Consider the following 19,725-nt stretch of genomic DNA (forward strand, 5'->3'; position numbering starts at 1 on the left):
AGCTATATCGTCTTTAGAATCCTGAAGTATAAAAAGGACCACAGCAAAGTTGGGTTGAAGCAGGAGGCAGAAGTAGGTAGGGCAAGGCCCAGCCCTCAAGACCAGGAGTCGGCAGGATTTTTCTGCAAAAGTCCAGATAGCAACCATTTTCAGCTGGCTCTGTCACAGTGATCCAACTCTGCTGCCGGAGTGAGAAAGCACCCGTAGTGATATGGAAATGACTGGGCGTGACATAGATAAATTGTATTTACTGACATTAAATGTGACCTTCATATTTTTTTTATGTGTCATAAAGTATTATTCTTTTGATCTAAAAAAACTGTCTAAAATGTGAAACAGCTGCTGGGCTGTTTAGAAACAGGCAGTGGATACTTGGCCCAGAGCTTGCCAATCCCTGCTCTAGGACACCATGATGGAGAATAATAGTGCTCAGGGCTGCAAAATGGACACAGCTTCAAACAAGGGCGTGAGGGATGGGATCTTTGTTTCAAGAGATCCGAGAGACAGCAAGGTCCACATTTTTCTCACTTGGAATTATCAGGGATAGCTTGGGAATGTCATGAAAAGGGGATGGGACGGATCCAAACTTGATTATGCCCTTGTTGCTTTGTTATGTTACCCTGGGGTGTGTACTTCTACCGTGAAAACAGTGTAAGAAGGCGGATGAATGACTGAGAGACTGACCATACCTAACCTGTTTCACAACCAGAAATAATGCATTGAGTGCCCTTTGCCACCCTGCCTGGCATTCTGAGAGCGAGAAAGAGGAACCCACTCAAGGACCATTGCCTGTCTGTAGTCAGAGAGCAATCCTGGGGGACCGGGTCCTGTCTAGAGGTCTAGCAGTTGTAAAGCCATCTCTTCCTTGGGCGACCCCTGTGAATAGTGAGGTGCTTGACAGCACTGTGGCTCCCCGGGGTGTGGGTTTTGGAGAGGATCTGTGCAAAGTAGGCAATTGTGCACTTAGCCCTGCTGTCCTTGGAGCCATGGTGATCTTCTAGATGTGCCATGGCCCCTGCCATGGGGAAAGCAACCAGTGGAGGCCCCATATGCCATGGTTCTGGAGAGGTATTTCCTGCGCCATCTCTGCCCCTCTCCCAGGTCCTCTGGGATCCTCTTCCCTTTATAATAATTTGGTTGGGAACCTACATGCAGAAAGAATCGTGTATGTGCCTAAAATGTCAGTACACTAACCATAAGGGATTCTTCCTCTGGCCACAGCTTAGAGGGTACAAAATTCTACCTACCCAAGCTGATCTCAGCCATTGAGATGGGCAAGGGCAGTGAGGAGGAGTGGGGGTTTGTTTTAGGCCATGCTCATTACAAGGAGGAGGGTAATCTTTTGTTTTCCTTTCTTTATTGATTAAGGTATTACATATGTGTCCTTATTCCCCCTTTGCCACCCCCCCCCCCCCGCCCCCCCCCCCGCTAATGCCCTCACCCCCTTGGTATCTGTGTCCCTTGTTATGCTTATTATACATGCATACAAGTCCTTTGGTTGATCTCCCCCTACCTTCCCTCTGAGGTTTGAGCATCTGATTGATGCTACTCTGTCTCTGGATCTGTTTTTGTTCATCAGTTTATGTTGTTCATTATAATCCACAAATGAGTGAGATCATGTGATATTTATCTTTCTCTGACTGACTTCGCTTAGCATAATGCTCTCCAGCTCCATCCAAGCTGTTGCAAATGGTAGGAGATCCTTCCTTTTTACAGCAGCATAGTATTCAATTGTGTAGATGTATCACAGTTTTTTAATCCACTCATCTGCTGATGGGCACTTAGGCTGTTTCCAAATCTTAGCTATGGTAAATTGTGCTGCTATGAACATAGGGGTGCATATATCCTTTCTGATTGATGTTTCTAGTTTCTTGGGATATATTCCTAGAATTGGGATCACTGGGTCAAATGGGAGTTCCATTTTAGTTTTTTGAGGAAAGGCCATACTATTGAGGAGGGTAATCTTGTGTGCCAGGTGTGGCCGCAGCTTAAGCTGTCTACTTACGGAATTGAGAATACTCTGCTAGCTGCTGTTAACCCATGCAGTTTCCACATGGGCCACGTGGTGCACTATCTCAGAATGAGATCTCAAAGAGTTTACTGATTGGAGGACTCGGAGATTCATGGTTAATCAGCTGACTCAGTGTTGGAAGAGGAGCAGGAGCCCAGCTGGAAAGCATGGTGAACAGAGAATTGATGTCCATTTCTCTCTCCCATCTTCTCTCTCCTTTCCCCTGATTTTTGTGCAGGGGTGTAATTGTTGCCCCCTTCTGTATGTCGCCTTTCCTGTCACCCCAGAAAATCTTCATTATCACTTCTCTTTTTGTCCTTTTCTCCTTACTCACCATGTCTTTAGTCATAACCTTAAAGTTAACTTTGATTAATGATCTCCCAACCACTGAGCCAACATAGCTATCAATCACCAGGCAGAGCACTGGGCTCTGCAGACAGAGTAGAGGGCAGCAGAGCTCTGAGTCCCTGTTCTTACAGGGTGTCAGGGTTTGGGGGAGCAGCATGTTAGTGAGGACAAGTTAATGTGGCTGGGGTGGAGAGATGGAGGTGAAGCATTGCTGATGGAGAGAGCTTCTTCAGCCTCGGTTTATGCTGCCACCAGTGCTGGGCAGAGCGCCTGCATGGAGGAACTCAGCTAATTGCAGGTTATGCTCTTGAAATGGAACCATGCATGAGCTTGCTTTCCTTCCAGATGTTTTTTTGGGTTCGCCTCGATTTTTTAAACCATTACTTGATAAGGTGCTGCCATGGGGATGGCATTTTCTCCACAGATTCAGTGTAGAGAGGGCAGTGGGCTTCACCCCCTGGGTTAGGGCAAATCAGGGCTGCCCAGAGGAGGCGGCTGTCTTTCCTTTCCTGCCAAGGCTTCTCCATGGCACTTTTTCAGATGCTGCAAGATGACCCACATCGGTGTCAGGCTTTGGACAGACAAAATGGAACCAAAGGGGATCATTTTCAGTGGAGTGTCAACCTGAAAGGGAGGTTTCCTCACTGGGGAGGTGGCCAGTGTAATTGAAGCTGGGCTTCACCGCCCATGCCAAGGGCCAGGCGAAGAATCAGTTCAGTTCAGTCCTTGCTCAAAGCACTCAAGTTCCTCATCCTGAATTTGACATGATAACCTGAAGTTGTGGAGTCACTCCGAGCTCCAATATGCTTTCCAAGGCAATATATCCTGGCTTTCCTATAGTGGAGAAGGCTGTGCTGGAGTGGAGTCCAGCTCTGCCACTGCTAACTGACCTGGTTTCAGTGTATCCAGCTGCAATGGGTGATTCTCTACAGTGTGGTCCCTACAGAGTTGTTCTGCTCAATGAGCAGGTTCATCCTCAGGCATGCGCACTATGCCAGGCACATCATGACTGCTCGGTAAACGCTGCCTGCTGCCTCTCAGTTGTCCTTGTTGTTAATCATCATCATCAACCTTTGAAATAGATCTCAGCAGTTACTCTCTCCCAGCACTTTGCATGCATTAGCTCATTTAATCCTTACAACCATCTTCCAAAGAAGGTAACACTACTATTATTACAAAGGTGAAAAACTAGGCTAAAAGACTTTGTTTTTGTGTGTGTATTGGGAGGAGGCTATTTATTTTCTGAACAATATTACTTGCTAATATAGACGCCGAATCAAATCAGCCCAGATCCCCCCATCCCAGAGGCACACACTGGTCACTTGTTAGTGAGCATTCATTTAAGGGGCATGGTCAGGAAACCAGGCATGAGGCTCTTATATTGTCAGCTATAGACTTTCCCAGTCTTCCTTGCTGCAGCCTAACTTCTGGGGTGTGTGCCATCCTCCTTGGGGAACCCAGCACAGGGTCTCACTGTGCTGTCATGTCATGAATTCATGAGTTTGATGGGCAGGACATGAAGGCACTGGCTCCTCTGGACATCAGTAGAGAGGCACCAAAGAGGAAAGAAGGAACAGGGCACTGTGAGTCCATGAAATTAAAGTGTTTTCCAGAATGATACAAGACGTTTTATCTTCAGGGCCACCCATGTAGCCGCACACTAATTAGTGGTCCCTGGAGATACTGGGCGAGAAGACTTTCTTATGGAAGTGTTTTATAATGTATCTATAAATCCAGAGGCTGAAGACCAACCAACCAGCACCCTCCCCGGCCCAGAAGCTGTTTTTACCTTGTTCTACCATAAGCTGCTTTTCTCTCTTAAATCTGAGATATGAGTAATTCATTACACAATTGGACTTTATGGTTTGTTCATGCTGATTCCGATTACAGAATAAATGACTACCTGAAGTTTAAAAAAAAGAAAACTAATGAAAATACAGACATCAATCAAGAACATTTATGAATAAAGACTTTAAACATCCATACTTAGCAATATGTATGATATTTAGAAATAGATCTGAAAAGACTTATGTAATGTGTTTTAATCAAATCTTGAAGAGAAATTGGCCAATAAATCAAACCTTGAAAAGAAATTGGCCAATAAATCAAATTTGGAAAGAAAGTGACAGATAAATCAAATTTAAAAAAGAAAACAACCACCACATCAAATCCATGATATGTTTATTAAAGCAACGGATCTCAGATTTTCATGAACATGTATTTTTCCTGAGCCCATGTATTAGGAATGTATTTATGAAGCAAGTTTATACTATATATGCTAGTGCGTGCGTGCGTGTGTATGTAAGTGTAACACACACAAATTAATTTGTAAACCAAAACAGTGAGTTTAGACTGGGACAGAGGAAACAGAGGAGAAAGAGGATCAATTGTAGACAAACACCAGTACCAGCCTCTTATGTGGCTTCTAGGATTTATGCTGGATGGTGCTGTGTATGTAAAGCAGCCACATAACACTGGCCTTTAGAACATCAGCATCTGAATGGCTTGAGGTCCAAGGCAGATCTGATGGTTCTAAAATACTCTTTCATAGGAAATCAGCATTATATCAATTCCAGAGGGAACGTTTTTTTGCATCTGTACAGCAACACATAGGATATGGTATTTCACTTGCTTTAAAATTGATTTAATTTTTAGAACGTTTTCACAAAGGTATTTTAAGTATATTTTTAGATCAAGTTGTGTGTGTGTGTGTGTGTGTGTGTGTGTGTGTGTGTGTGTGTGTGAATGAAGCACAGACACTGGAGTCACCAAGTCTTTTTTTACAAGCTATCTCATTCCTTCACCCATTGTACCAAATATACCTTATTTCAGAAAGTTGGTTTTCAAAGAAAAAAGAAAAAAATTTAGACTGGACTCATGTCCTACCCAGCCATATGTCCTGGCATAGACATGAATTAAACGTTTTTACATTATTGCCCCCATCAGTAAACTTGCAGCTGTGAAATCATATGTCCCAATATCTGGGCTTAGAACATTATATACTCTGTACATAGATTCCTCCCTGGTTTCCAGTTCATAAATATATCCTAGAAGTTCATCCCTTTCCCCCCCCCCCCCCCCCCGTGACTTCCAATAATAGCAATAGTTGCTCAGGTTAGGGTCCTTGCATGACTTTTCTTATGTGCACATGAGACAGGTACTCTTATTTCCCCCCTTTACAGAGAAGGAAACTGAGGCAGAAAGAACACTAGCCCAAGGTCCCATGAACAAGATCTTATCCCCCTTCCCACATTCAATAATATTGACTCATATCCTAAACCTATGACCTTGTTGATGCTACCTGGAAGGCCAGCTCCCAATTCCCCATCTTACTCTTGACCACATGATGTTTCTGCCCGAATCCAGCAATAAAACACAAAAGATAGAGTTCCTGGCCAACTTCTTCCGGTACTTATAAAAAACTTCTCATGTTTTCTCATGTGAAATAAGCTGCTTCTCTTAAGGCCATCATGGTCTTAGAATGGAATAGCTTTAACTTTCAGAAGCTTCCATAAAGACAGGCTCCCCCACTGGGAACCTTAACAACATTGTTATGACTTCCTGCATTTTTCAAACATGCCAAAAGTTTCTAGCTCTTCTCCCATCTCAGGGTACCCTACTCCTTACAGAACGTGATATAAATTATGGTGTATGATTGGAAAACTTATTATAAGTATAGTTTAAGATTAAGTCCATAACATCTCACTCTGAGAAGAAAAAATAATTCTCTGGTTGATTTTGATTTTCATCTGTGCTACTGAGCAATTCTATTGAGCTAAGATGTCTCAAATTATCTTGCAATTAGGTGGCCATAACCCTATGCTAGGGCTTTTTGGGCTTTTCCCTCCAGAGATCAAGTTTAAGGGTCCATCCAGTCTCCTTAACCCTTTGATAATATTGGTTGATACATTATATATATGTGTGTAAAAAACATATATACAGGGTGTCCCAAAAATGTATACACACTTTGATTCTAAAGGTGGTGTTTATTAAAATACATTTCATTTTTAAAATGTAATAGAATCAGCTGTTAAAGTGTGTATACTTTTTGGGGACAAGTAATATATGTTACTGGTAGATTTTGGAAAGTCCACTATTTTCTACTGGATTCACTTGTTTTCCCTAGTGGTTTGTGAGAATTTAAAATTTTACATTGAGGTTGGCTTCCCGGGCATGTGATGTGTGTAGTCATGGAGGGCCCTGTGCTGAGAAGGGCCTCATACTTAGTTCAATGTTCTGCTGCCTCCTTCTTGACATGCTTGATAATTTTAGAGCCAGGGGTCCTGAATTCTCACTTTGTAGTAGACCCTGTAAAGTATGCGGTCAGCTCAGCTCTGCATTCCCATTCCCACCTTTAACTAAATACTTACCTTCTCCAAGTTAGATTTGCTAGCATTTGAGATCCAAAAATTCAGATTTTCTGGTATATTTGGAAATGCCTGTTCTATAGTCCTTTATTCTACTGGTCTTACTTTTTCCTTATCTCATTTTAAGAATGGAATTTAAACCATGGAGGGAAAGACTCAGAGACCATCTATTTAATATTCTAGGATTTAAGAAGGAAAACAAACAACCAAAAATGCATGTCAAATAACCTCTTAGGAAGTGAAGAAGGACCTTGCCCAGCTCAGAGGGAGCCAGAGGTCCCTGAGCCAAGATAGTTTGAGCTCTTGAACTCATACATAACAACCTTGGGACCTTATGGGGCTCACCTCAGCCATAGCCAGACAGGAAGAATACTTAGGAGGATCAGACTCATCCTATTTGGTGTTATCAGTTTAGCACCTCTTTCCGTAATTTTAGGTTTGCCACTTTCAATTGGCAATATAATATTGACCAATTTTCAAATATGAATGTCATTTATTGTACAATATTGACTAATACATTAAATAAAACAGTATTTTAGTATTTTTCTTTGCCTATTGATATTTAAGTTTTGTATAAGAAAAAATAATGATGGGCCCTAACCAGTTTGGCTCAGTGGATAGAGCGTTGGCCTGCGGAGTGAAGGGTCCCAGGTTCGATTCCGGTCAAGGGCATGTACCTTGGTTGCGGGCACATCCCCAGTAGGGGGTGTGCAGGATGCAGCTGATCAATGTTTCTCTCTCATCGATGTTTCTAACTCTCTATCCCTCTCCCTTCCTCTCTGTAAAAAAATCAATAAAATATATTTTTTTTAAAAATGAGTTTATAAAAAAAGAAAGAAAAAATAATGATGGAATATCAATTAGGAAAATAACATTTTGAAATCACTCAGAATTTCTTAATCTCTAAATCAGCACTGCCTGATAGAACTTTCTTGAATGATGGACATGTTGTATATCTGTGCTGTCTATTGTGGTAGCCACCAGCCATGTATGACTATTAAATACTTCAAATGAGGCTAGTGTGGCAGAGGAACTGAATTTTTAATTTTAGTTAATGTAAATTTAAATAGCCATATGCAGCTAGTACCTACTGAATTGAACAGCACTAAAGAGTTAGCCTTCTTATTTCTGTATATGCTCTTCTAGTCCATATTCAAGCTTATTGTTTTCCCATAGCTGGTCACAGTTTACTGCCTGCTGTTGGGCTATTAAAAACTTATTTTTATAAACTTTTCCCCATATTTTAGTCTAAGATTCTAAGATGGAGGGTCTTGGAATATGGTTCCTTCTGTTGGTACAAGAAGATTTTGGTGCATGGGATGATGCCCAACAAACTGAGCCACACAGGCCAGGGTGGTACATTCCCATTTTACATTTGAGAAAAGCGAGAATTGAGAATGCCACTTGACCAGGGTGACGATGCTTGCTCGCTGCAGGGCCAGATTCGGACTCCAATTTTCTGTGGCTCCTGAACACATTCTATTTCCAGTCTTGCCTGTCTGCAGGCAACTGAGATAGAACACTGACAGACACAGGCACAGGTAGGACCGGCAGGAACTTTGTGTCTTGAACTTTTAAAGTCGGGGAAGAATCTGCTTTTATTACTGTTGTCACTTTTCAGGATGTTATCACCTGAATAACTTCATCCAGTGAAATGCAAAATTCATGATGACGTGGTTCTGAGTTTTTAAGAATCTTACAGTTTTATAGATTTTTATTGCATATGTGGTTGTGAGAGAGAGATGGAGAAAGAAAACATGACTGCGTACATGTGTGCACACACAGTCATAGGATGGATTAGTTTTTATTATAGGAAAGGTTCTGCCAGCTTATGATACACAAGCCACTCAGGCTCCAAATTATGTGGAAACCAACCACCTGACATTCCTCCCCTGAAGTCTATCATGATCTGCTTGTCATGGTCATTGGGATTAATCTAGGCTGGGGCAGTGCTGTGAATTGCTGCGGGGTTGAGGTGTGAGGCCCAAAGGGGAAGGAAGTTAATCCCTCCCAACCCAGGAAACCCATTTGACCCGTCAGCGCAGGCCCCAGAAAGTCCAAGCTTGCAAGATCATGCCCAGAGCAGCTTTGCCACGGTCATCAGATCTGGCCCCTGTGTACCCAGCATGCGGAGTTCGGGTTGCAGGGGGAGGAAGAGCAGTTCCCTCTTTTGCTTGCTGCTTCCCTTTGTTATCCAGGGGCCCTGAAGAAGTCTGGGGTCAATGGGGGTGATGTGATTTGGCACCTTGCCATATTCCTTATCCCTGGAGCCACTGACCCAAGTTGCTTGGGACACACCGGTCTGGAAACTGGCCTTGACTCTATCTAATCCAACAGGCACTTACTCATCACGTGGCCTGGTCCAAAAATAACGTCCACCGCGGGGGCCTTGGGGACAGCTAGCAAGAGGCCCCCACAGGCCCAGGAAACCGCTTTCCTGTTTGCGTTCCTGGCCCCTGGCTTCGGCATCGTGGCGCTGGCCTGGCCTTTCCACTTCCTCAATATACTGAGGGCCCTCTGCTGTCCCTCTTCAGCTGTGCTTCTGCACAGGCTTTCCTGGACCTGGGCTCCACGTGCACAAATGCTCATGAGTATGTGGAGGAAATTGTCACCAACAGGCTGCAGAGCTTGGAGTCAGGAGCCCTGGGCGAACCAGCTCAGCTTCATATTATTCCAAAACCTGTCTCAGGCCATCAGGACGCAATGCCAGCACCAAGACCTCTTTATAACCATCTAGAACCCTAATAACTTAGCTAAAGGCAGAGGCCCTGATAGCACTACATCCAAATCCAGGCCCTACCATTCACTCCCTGAGCAAATATGGATCTATCAGTTCATAGCTTCAAGCCTCGTATCCCCTCCTCCGTAAAAGGAGAACCATCCAGAGCACATTTCCGGGGATAGGGTGGCATGGGCAATGATGTACATACAGTCCCTACCAGGATCGGACAAGACTTTCAGCCCTCAGCATTACTGCTTCACTCAGCAAGGATTTGGATTATGGGCACAAGTACTTTCTGTACCAACAGGTGCATTGTCTGCCCCTAGTGACAGAACTGTTGGAGAGGAGACAGAATAATTCAAATCAGCATCTCCCGAGCTCTGGAGTGCGTGGTTGCTGTGAAGGCACAGGCGCTTCTTGAACAATAACAGCAGCAGCAGCAGCCGAAACAGGAGTAGTAACAGTGGTCCTGTTAACAGTTCTGGAGTAATAGTGATCGTGCTAATGGTAGTAACTATGGTAGCAGCAGCAGGAGTAACAGTACTAAACACAGAAGTAGTAGCAGTAACATTAGCAGTCAATAGCAGTAGTGATTGTAGTGGTGATAATATTACTAGTAGCACTAGTACTAGTACTACCTGTAGTAGTGGTAATAGGAGTAATAGTTAACCTTGATAATGCGCTATGGCAAATGCAGCTGAATTCTTTCATGGATCGACTCCTTTCACTCTCCCAATAGCCCTAAGATAGTTGCTTTGTCTCCATGCAACAGATGATCAGCCCTGATGCCCACAGTGAAATGCAGAATTGTTTATGCCCAGCAAGGGCTGTTAGACAGTACTGCCTCATTGTCCCCCTCGTTGGACCTTCATGGATGTTATCACCTCCATGGTACACACAGGGAAGCAGACACCCAGCAAGGCGGCAAGCTTCACACAGTGGCCCACAGTGAGTTCACCACTGAGCAGAGTGGTGAAGGGGATGTTGAGGGAATGGGAGAAGGAACATTGCGAGGGGCTACCCCAGTCCTCCAGCCAGCTTCCTCTCTAGGTGGCCCGCAGGCCCTTTGCTGTGTGGTTGCTCTTGTACTCCGAGCAACTGATTTCAAGGTGAGGCTGAATCATTGGCGGATTGGTATCAGGATCCATTGGTTCTCATGACTCTGTTGGTACCAGTGAGGCCACACTCAGGGACCCCAGAGAAGCTGACCTCCTAAGCACAGATGCCGCTCTGTCATCTAGACCGGCCTGGAGAGGGTCCCTCTGCAGTTACAAGGAGATGCTGTGTTCCATTCCAGCTTTTCCTCATACGTCCATCACTTAACTTGTTTAATAGTCCTGCCTCATTCCTACACAGCCTCAAGTCTTCCATCTGCCTGGTGGCAGCAAGTGACCTCTTAGGGATCCTTTTGGCAGTGACTCTAGGACTTCAGCCTCAATCCCTCCTTTAGCAGAATTAGCCTTACAATTGGAGCATCTCCTAGGAGTGGGCTCCAGAGAGACGAATCTGGTCATGTCTGCCTAAACATTTTTTTTTATTAAAGAAACAATACAGTCTAATAATACTTAAAAAATAAAGGAAAAATGAGAAACTAATAATTATTCATAATCCCATAAAAGAAAAGTCACATTACTTTGGAGAACGTTATGGCAGTCAGTTTCCTATGCATACATGTTTTAGAGTGTTTATAGAATTGTGATAATGTGGCATTTATACAGTAATCATCCTGTATTTTTCCACTTAGAGCTAAGATGTGTTTAATTGACTTTGTTCAAAAATTATTTGTTAAAATCTGCTGAATGTCATAATTTTTGAATAAAATAATTTAATCATCAAACTACTATAGGATATTTAGGTTGCTTTCATTTTTTTCCTACTAGAGATAGCACTGTACTGAACATTTTTATACACAAGTTTTTGTTGGAATCTCTGATTCTTTGTTTAGTAGAAATACTAACAAGTGGAATTATTTGTTTAAGTGTGATTTTACAAGTCAACACATAAAATTACTTTCCAGAATGATTGTAACAGTTTATATCTCCACAGACACTACAGGAGATAGCCAGTTTCCTTGTGAAGCAAAATATCTTATTGTTTTAATATCATCTATATATATATAAAACCCTAATATGCAAATAGACTGGTGGAACAACAGAACAACCGGTCACTATGACGTGCGCTGACCACCAGGGGGTGCGCGGGGAACATGACGGGTGTCGGCAGCAGGCGGCAGAACGCAGAACATGGTGGGTGTCGGCCGTGGCGGGATGGTGGAGCAGGTGAGTGGGGGCGCCAGACCACAGCAGGGTGCCGGTCACTGTTTTTGGGGTGAGCCTGTAGTGGTTACTGAAAACTCTTTGCTCCTGTGCGCTGCGGTCCCACCAGGTACTTGCACCTGCTGCCAGTGCTGGCCCCACTCATACCCGCTGCCAGCACCCAAAACCGGCCCTGATCACTTGGCGCCGTCAGCAGGTGCAAGCAGTGGCTGCCAGCCCCGATTGCCCCTCAGTGCTTCTCCACTTCCCCCAGCTCCTGAGGGGCAATCAGGGCTGGCAGCCACCTCTCACACCTGCTGCTGGAGATGGCTCTGCTCGCACCCACTGCTGGCGCTGGCCCCGCTTGCTCCTGCTGCCGGCTTTGGAGCTGCTGCTTGTATCCATTTCTGGCACCAGGCACTGGTCCGGATCGCTCGGCGCCATTAGCAGGTGTGAGTAGCAGCTACTGGCCCCAATCACCCCTGAGGGTTTCTCCACCTCCTCCTGCTCCTGAAGGGTGATTGGGGCACCAGCCCTGCTTGCACCCGCTGCTGGCACCGGCCCCAATCACTCCGTGCCTTCAATGGGTGTGAGTGGGGCTGGCGCCTTCAGCATGTGGGAGTGGCAGCGATGGGAGCAGGGCTTCTGTTGGACAGGAGGATTGGGGGGGCATGGTGGGAGGGACCGGGCAGGAGCGCAGAGGATGGGCCAAGACCTGCTCCTGTCCCCCCTGCAGCCTTGTGGCCCACAGTTCCTTTTAAGGTGCACGAAGTTGTGCACTGGGCCCCTAGTTTGACATATAGTACATACTGTATATATTACATTTATATATAGCATACAATATCTTGTACTTATATCATTGTTTACTCTTGAAATTTTTTATTTTTATATGTAGTCATTTTTATTCTTGCTTCTAGAAAGTATCTGTTCTTTTCCTTTTATCCCATATTTTTTTCCATTTGAAATGATTGTTGCTGTTTTCCTTGTTTATTTCTCATATCTATTTAAATATTGAGTATTAACCCTTTGTGACTTTTAATTTATAGTTTTACATGTACAATATCCATATTATATTCAATTGAGTTTAACATTTTCTTTACTTTTTGTTTAGAAAGTTTCCCCATCTATATCAGTGAATTCTTTACCCATACTCTCTTCATTTTTATGATTTTGATATCTGACATTTAAATCTTCAATTTATCACACACACTGAGAGTGAAATATATTTTCAAGGGTATTTCACTTCATTGATTTATTTGATTCTTATAATAGGACAGAACGCTTTTATTATATTTATGATTAATTTTAATATTTGCTAGAGTTAACATTCTTTGTAATCTTCATTTTAAAAAAAATTTTTTGAAATTGAAAAGGAAAAGCAATACCTTTTTTCCTTCCCTCTGAGTAAAGATGTAGAATTGAATTCACACTTTGCAGCAGGACAGTCAAGGACTCAAATTCTGACTTTCAGATGATTAATTGTATCCTAAGTTGTTTTATCTCCCTGGGATTCAGTTTACTTATCTGTGAAATGGGGTAAGAGGGCATTCGGTCAGATGATACCCTGAGAAATGACATCAAGCTTGGAGTTCAGGGCCTAAAATACACAAGGTGCACAATCAATGGTGACTGTCATTCTCAGGTTCAGAGGTTTCACATTCCATCTCTGACCTCATCTGGTGGGGGAAAATAATGCCAGCTATTGCCTTGGCACCCAGGGTCCCTGGGTTTGAATTTTGCTGCTTTGACATTTCAAGGTGGCAGGCAGATCTCATGGCATCTGAAGAATTTCTAGGGGCCACCTGTTCTCTAGTCCATGTGCCACAAACAACACCTGTTTCCAGTTGAAAAAAACAACAACACAAAACTGATGGGGTTCAGAGACCTATAGAACAAAATCCAAGCTAAAGTGACATCCTTCTGTGGTCAGAGTAGGTCAGGAACATAAGAGCAATGAGTCTGGCTTTGAAGTCCGACTCGCTGAGCTTGTAGACCAGCTCCACTGACTTACAGCTGTGTGACCTTGAGCAGGCTACTAACCTTCCTAAATGCCAATGTCCCAGCTATAAAATGGACATTGCAGTAGTGTCTTCCTTCTAGAAAATGTGTGACAAGGAAACACAAGTTTAATTGTACAACACTCATCGAAATGCCTAGTGTGGTAAATATTCAGTGATCGTTTGAGGTTGATATGATAAAGATGTTATCAGGTATCAGTGTGTATTTGGATGTACCGGCTTGTGCAACTTCACAATGGAGACCAGGTACCTCCGAAGTTCAAACAACATGTCTGAGTGTTACTCTGTGCTGTTTGAAAGCAGATTTGAGCTGAGAATAGATTCACCAAATAATACACTTTATCATTCAGTAAAATGTGCCTATTTGGCAAGTTGAGAGCATGGTCTTCCTAGTATCTTATGGCTTTGAGACATGGTGTGCCTCTGGTGCATGCACACCCATCCCTACACACACACACACACACACACACACACACACACACACACACACACTCATTCCCCATGCAGATGTCTGCTTCATGTACCCAAGTCTGGAGCACACATAGAAGGTCTCCCAACATCAGCATGAAATATGTGGCTTTTGTTACTGTTTTTCTTGAGTGCAGAAATTGGCAATGAATTCCACACTCTAAAATTTCATAGACTGCCTGGGCCCAAGTTTTATAAAAGTATGCTGCCTACTCAAGGCATTGTTGGTAAGAGCTGCCCTATCTAGTGTTGAGTACAGGATCACGATGTCTCATAACTTAAAAGGTGCCTCTCTTTATTTCTCTATTGTATTCTGTTCTGTTCTATCTGGTAAGTTTTTCTTGAGCAGCTATTGTCTACCTAACATATTGAACCCAGGGTGAATTGGACATGATCTTGATTCTGGAAATACTGCCAACTGTATGAAAGAGGCATATAAGCAGGTAATGATCACATAATTCTATTCTTGCCCCCATTTATGATCATAATGATCCTCAGTGAGATCTCACACAGGGATTTAGATGACCCGAAGAAGCAGGGCTTGATGCTTTCTCCAATCCTTTATTAATAACACATATTATATGTAAATGTGGGCAGAACATTACTAATACCCACTAATATTTCCAGCTCTCCTTCTCTTCCTGGACCCAAGGATATGTCCTCATAACTCTTGATGTTAGGCATGGCCACGTAACTTGATATGGCCAATAAAATACAAGCAGAAGTGATTAGTGCCATTTCTGGGCAGAAGCATTTAAAAGTTAGGACAGGATTGTCTAAGCTCCTGTCTAATGCTGTGGCAAACCAGGAAGCCACGTGTTGAAAGAGTGATGTCAGAAATGGTGGCACTGCCAACAGCCAGAGTCTCAAACTGTGTGACGTGAAAAGCAATGGGTACACTTGCCTCTGCAGATCTGCATTAGAAAGTTGGTGCAAATGAGAAATGAACTTCTAATGGTAAAGCCACTGAGACTTGATGGCTTTGGTGAGAGTTGCAGAGCCTCTCTTTGAAGCAAGAGTGGAAGTTCATCTAATCCCCACAGCAAGCTTGTGAAGCAGGTGGTATTTTTGTCATTGTCATTGTCATCATCACCAGTGAATGAACAAATTAAAATTGAGGCCTGGAGAGACTAAGAGGCTAGCCTCCATGAAAGAACCTGGGCTCAAATATTGGATGTTACTTTTCAAATTGCCTTTGCTTTCTCTGGATTCCTTATAGGCAATACCCTGAAAAGGGGGTGACAACTGGTCACTATGCTAGTCTTTAGGATGGATGCAATTGGCAGTATTCTGTGAATCACAGGTTTGGAGATAAAGAATGTTGCATGTAATGTAGCGAAACCCACAGGGATACGGGCATTTAGTAAGTTTTATGGCATTACATTCCAGGGCAGCTTTCTGGTGCTTTTGCCGAGTGATAAATAGTCTCTTGAATCCAGGTGCCCAACTGGCCTGACTCCTTTGTTCACAAGAGCAAATCCACATGGTAATATAGTGAGATAAAGGGCGACACAGGAAAAACGGGAACCAGAAGTGTGTATAGCACCTTATTTTTTTTTTTTTTTTACTAAAAGGAAAAAGTACATTTGGATTCTGTTTTCATTGAGAGAAGTAAAACAAACACAACTTCAAAGGTCAGGAATAAAATCTCGTGTGTGTGTGTGTGTGTGTGTGTGTGTGTGTGTGTGTGTTTTCACTACCCCAAGTCGAATCTCCTTCCAACATCATTTATCCCTCCTTTACCCTCTTCTACCTCCCCCATCCACCTCCTGATAATCACCTCACTGTTGTCAGTGTCTACGAGTGTGTTTGTTTTAAGATCTCATTGTCTGTCCCCAAGCTGTACTTCTACATAGTCAACCTTTGGCCAGTCACCTGCCCAAGTAGATTGTAATTTAAAATATAACTTGGGGGCAAAACGATCTCATAAGATTAGCTTGCAAGGATAGTGGCAGTGAGGCCTCCAGGTGAACTGAGAGGAGGGAGGGGGAAGCTGAGGGGATGTTTTTCCCATGCCCTGAACCCACCTTGTCTTGTCTCCTTACCTTCGCTCTCTTCCTGATGTGCCCTCATCCAGGGAGGGCGCAGGCGGATTTTGACGGCCTTGTTCAGTGCACCCAGTTTAGCAGTTATTGTTTTGATGGCAAGGGAGGAGGGAGGAGGCTATTTCCGAAGGGAGGACACCGCTGGATAAGAAAATTCATCTCTCCACATCCTCAGGAGCTGAGTTAATCACTGGGAGGTTATACAGAGGTCACTGGAGCTGCCTGCCTGTTGAAATAAAGGTGACAGGAAGTGAGCAGTGGATCACTGTTACTTTCCCCCCCAGCACATCTTCACAGTCTGTTTCTGGAATCCTCACCTCTGGACAAAAGATCAGGTTATGCACTAATTGAGCACCGAAGGTGATTGGAACTGATGTCTAACTCTCTCTCTCTCTCTCTCTCTCTCTCTCTCTCTCTCTCTCTCTCATTCAGACCTTAGTGAATGGCCATATTGCCCTATGATTGGGGTTTAGAGCAGTTTTAATATAAGGTATTTTTAGAGCCCATAAATTTACCCACTGCTTTTGATTCAGTTGCATATGAGACAGAGAAGCAACAGGGTAGCTGGAAATGCCTCTGACTGGTCCTTTGTATGGATATTAGAGACAGAGAAACCCAATACAAGTCTAAGGCCACTGCTCTCCCCTTTTTAAAAGGATCAGCTTCTCTTCTGTTAATAAAAACGATAGCCCTTTGAGGAATAGATAAATAATTTCTTGGCCAAAGTTCTTGGTCCATGGCTACAGTCTAACTTTGATACAAAGAGGCCAGTGAAGAAAAGATAAATATAGAGAGAAAAGAAAGAAACTAAGACACAAGTTATCCCAAAGGGCATTCCTGCATTAGTCATCTTATAAAAATTATATGTACCACAGAATATCTATTTTTAGAGTCCAGGAGGTTATGTGAAGCAGTTCAGATGTCGGCAAAGACCCAGATGCCAGCTCCCAGCAATGATATTGGATATTTGGATATTTGTTTTCTTTATTTTAACTGTGCAAAGCTGGTACTGACCACAGGGATATGTTGGCCACTTGGGGACAGCGAGACAGGATTCATGTGTTCCTTCAAAGACATCTGAGGCCCTAAGTGATTTGTCTTATTTTTGTCCATCTTCTGGGCCTGGGCACTACACACACATACACACATACAGGAGGAGTTCATCATACACATTCTCTATGATCACACCAGCCATAGGCCTGTTTCAGGAGCAAAAAGGATGTCCCCAGCTCTCACACAATTGCCATTCAACTTTTATTAGAAGAGCTTGTGGGAAAGACGTCTCCATTTCTCCTAATAATCTGATTAGGGTACTTTATTTCAACTGTTTCTCACTCGTTAGATCTTGCCTGAGTTTATAGGGGCTGGGTAATTTGCTGCTTCTCTCTAGAATAGAGTACGTTGGCTCTAGCTACAGAGCAGTTGAAAATCTGGTGGATTTAGTGATTCAAGCTGAAGTAAACTGCACCTGAAATGCACAGGCTTCTCTCCCCTGCACATTGATTTCACTTTTCTGTCCTTTATTCAGTGAACCTCTGAGCCAAGCTGCTTCTCAAGGCGCAACTCTCTTCACTCGAAAAACTTGTCTCGCCATAGCTTAGGCAGCGCTGTGGCAGGCGACCCTGCAGAACTTGACAGCTGGGCTTCCATTTGTCCATGCCCCGCCTCCCTCCTCCCAAACCAAAGTCAGGCCTGTTTTTACCCAAACTTCTTCCAAGTAACTGGAGAAATCCCAAGATGCTTCTCTCTGTGCTGTTGGGGTAGGTTTAACCACAAACAAAATCATAAGATAGCCAGTTCAATTTGAATTTCAGATAAATGACCAATATACTATTAGTATAAATAGGTTCCATGCAATATCGGGCTCTACTTATCTGGTATACTAATAATTTTCCACTGTTTATTTGCAATTCAAATTGAACTGGGCATCCTGTACTTTACCTGGCACCTTCTTTAGGGGCGTTCCCAGGGGCTCCAGCCCATCTAAGCCCCTAACTTTCAGGACTCACAGCACTTAGAAAATAGCACAGGACACCACACCACCTAGGTCCCACTGGTGTCTATTTTCTTATTCTAAAGAGGACCTAAAGATTCCCTGGCCCAGGAAATGACTCTTGGGACCATATTCGAGGAAAGGGAAGCAGTAGATGGGGCTTGTTCCTCCCCAGCTACACTGCCTTCCTTGTATTTCATTTTTTGCAGTTGGGAATTCCTGGAGATTACCCCAAACGTGCAGGCCAGAGTGATGGATGATGGTCATATCTCTCTAGCAATAGAATTAAAATGTCCCATGCAGGTACCTGCTTTACACCTAGGATGTTTAGAGTACATGCTTTAGCTGTTGACCCTCTGAACACTGAGTGAGGCGGGAATTTTAGGAGAATAGACAAGGGAGTTGTGGCTTCCCCCAAAGTCTACAGCTAGGTTCTGGCAGCACAAGTCTTGACAAAACCCCCTGGTTTCTCTTTCATTGGGTCTGTCCCCACCTCCTGCATCTCTAACAGACACAGCCTTTGGCTGGTGCTTATGTCCTTTCTGGCCACAGAGAAATGGCTCAAGGAAATCAATTGCCATTTCTTCCTTCCCTGGGCCTGCTATGCTATTATCTCCAGTGTACTAAGAGGTAGCCATGACTAATTTTGAAAGGAGACAATAAACAACAGTTAATCATTCATTTCTTTTTATCATTTAGTATTCTTATCATTTAATTTATTTTATCTGTAAAAGCAGTGCATTAGAGAAAGTTTACAAAATTCAGAAAAACATAAAGATGAAAATAACAACCATACAGTCATACTCTCAACAACTAAAAAAACCCCTTTTGAACATTTTGGCCTTTTTTTGTGTGTATCTATTTTTTGAAGCATACATAAATACATGTGTCCATTCATATTTGTGTAAATGCCCAGAAACACACTTTATAAAGTTCAAAATGTCCTTAAATATTTTATCCTGATTTTTCATTTAATGTACTTCATATACATTTTCCAAGGGGATTTAAATGCTCTTTGAGAAAAATAGGGCTTAAGTGCTCACTGGCATCCATATCTGTTTCCTATAATTCCTTAGGGGAACTCTGGATTTTAAAGAGGCCCTTTAGGCCCTGGTGTAATGGGACAGCCAAATGGGAGAGCTCTGGATGGTTAGAGATGAGTGTCCACCCCTGGCCCTCCTGATCTGCTCATGAGACCTTAGTAAACCAGCCAACTGTTTGTGCCCCAAGTGGCCAACATATCCCTGCGGACAGTTCCAGTTTTCCTGTGTGAGAAATGGGAATATGCCCTGAGTCCTTCTCAAGTTAGATGAAATGGAAAGTTAAACAAGACTTTCAAAGAAATGTTTTGGGATGTCTTCAAGATTGGGTAGTCCATAAATACATAGCATCATTAACATCAAGACTCAAACATTGTTCTAGCTCTTTGAGAGAAAAATTCTTTTCCGACACTCGATAAACATAATATGCATCATCCCTCGTTGGAAATTAAATTAAA

This window comes from Eptesicus fuscus, chromosome 21 (assembly GCF_027574615.1).
Source record: "Eptesicus fuscus isolate TK198812 chromosome 21, DD_ASM_mEF_20220401, whole genome shotgun sequence".
Lineage (NCBI taxonomy): Eukaryota > Metazoa > Chordata > Mammalia > Chiroptera > Vespertilionidae > Eptesicus > Eptesicus fuscus.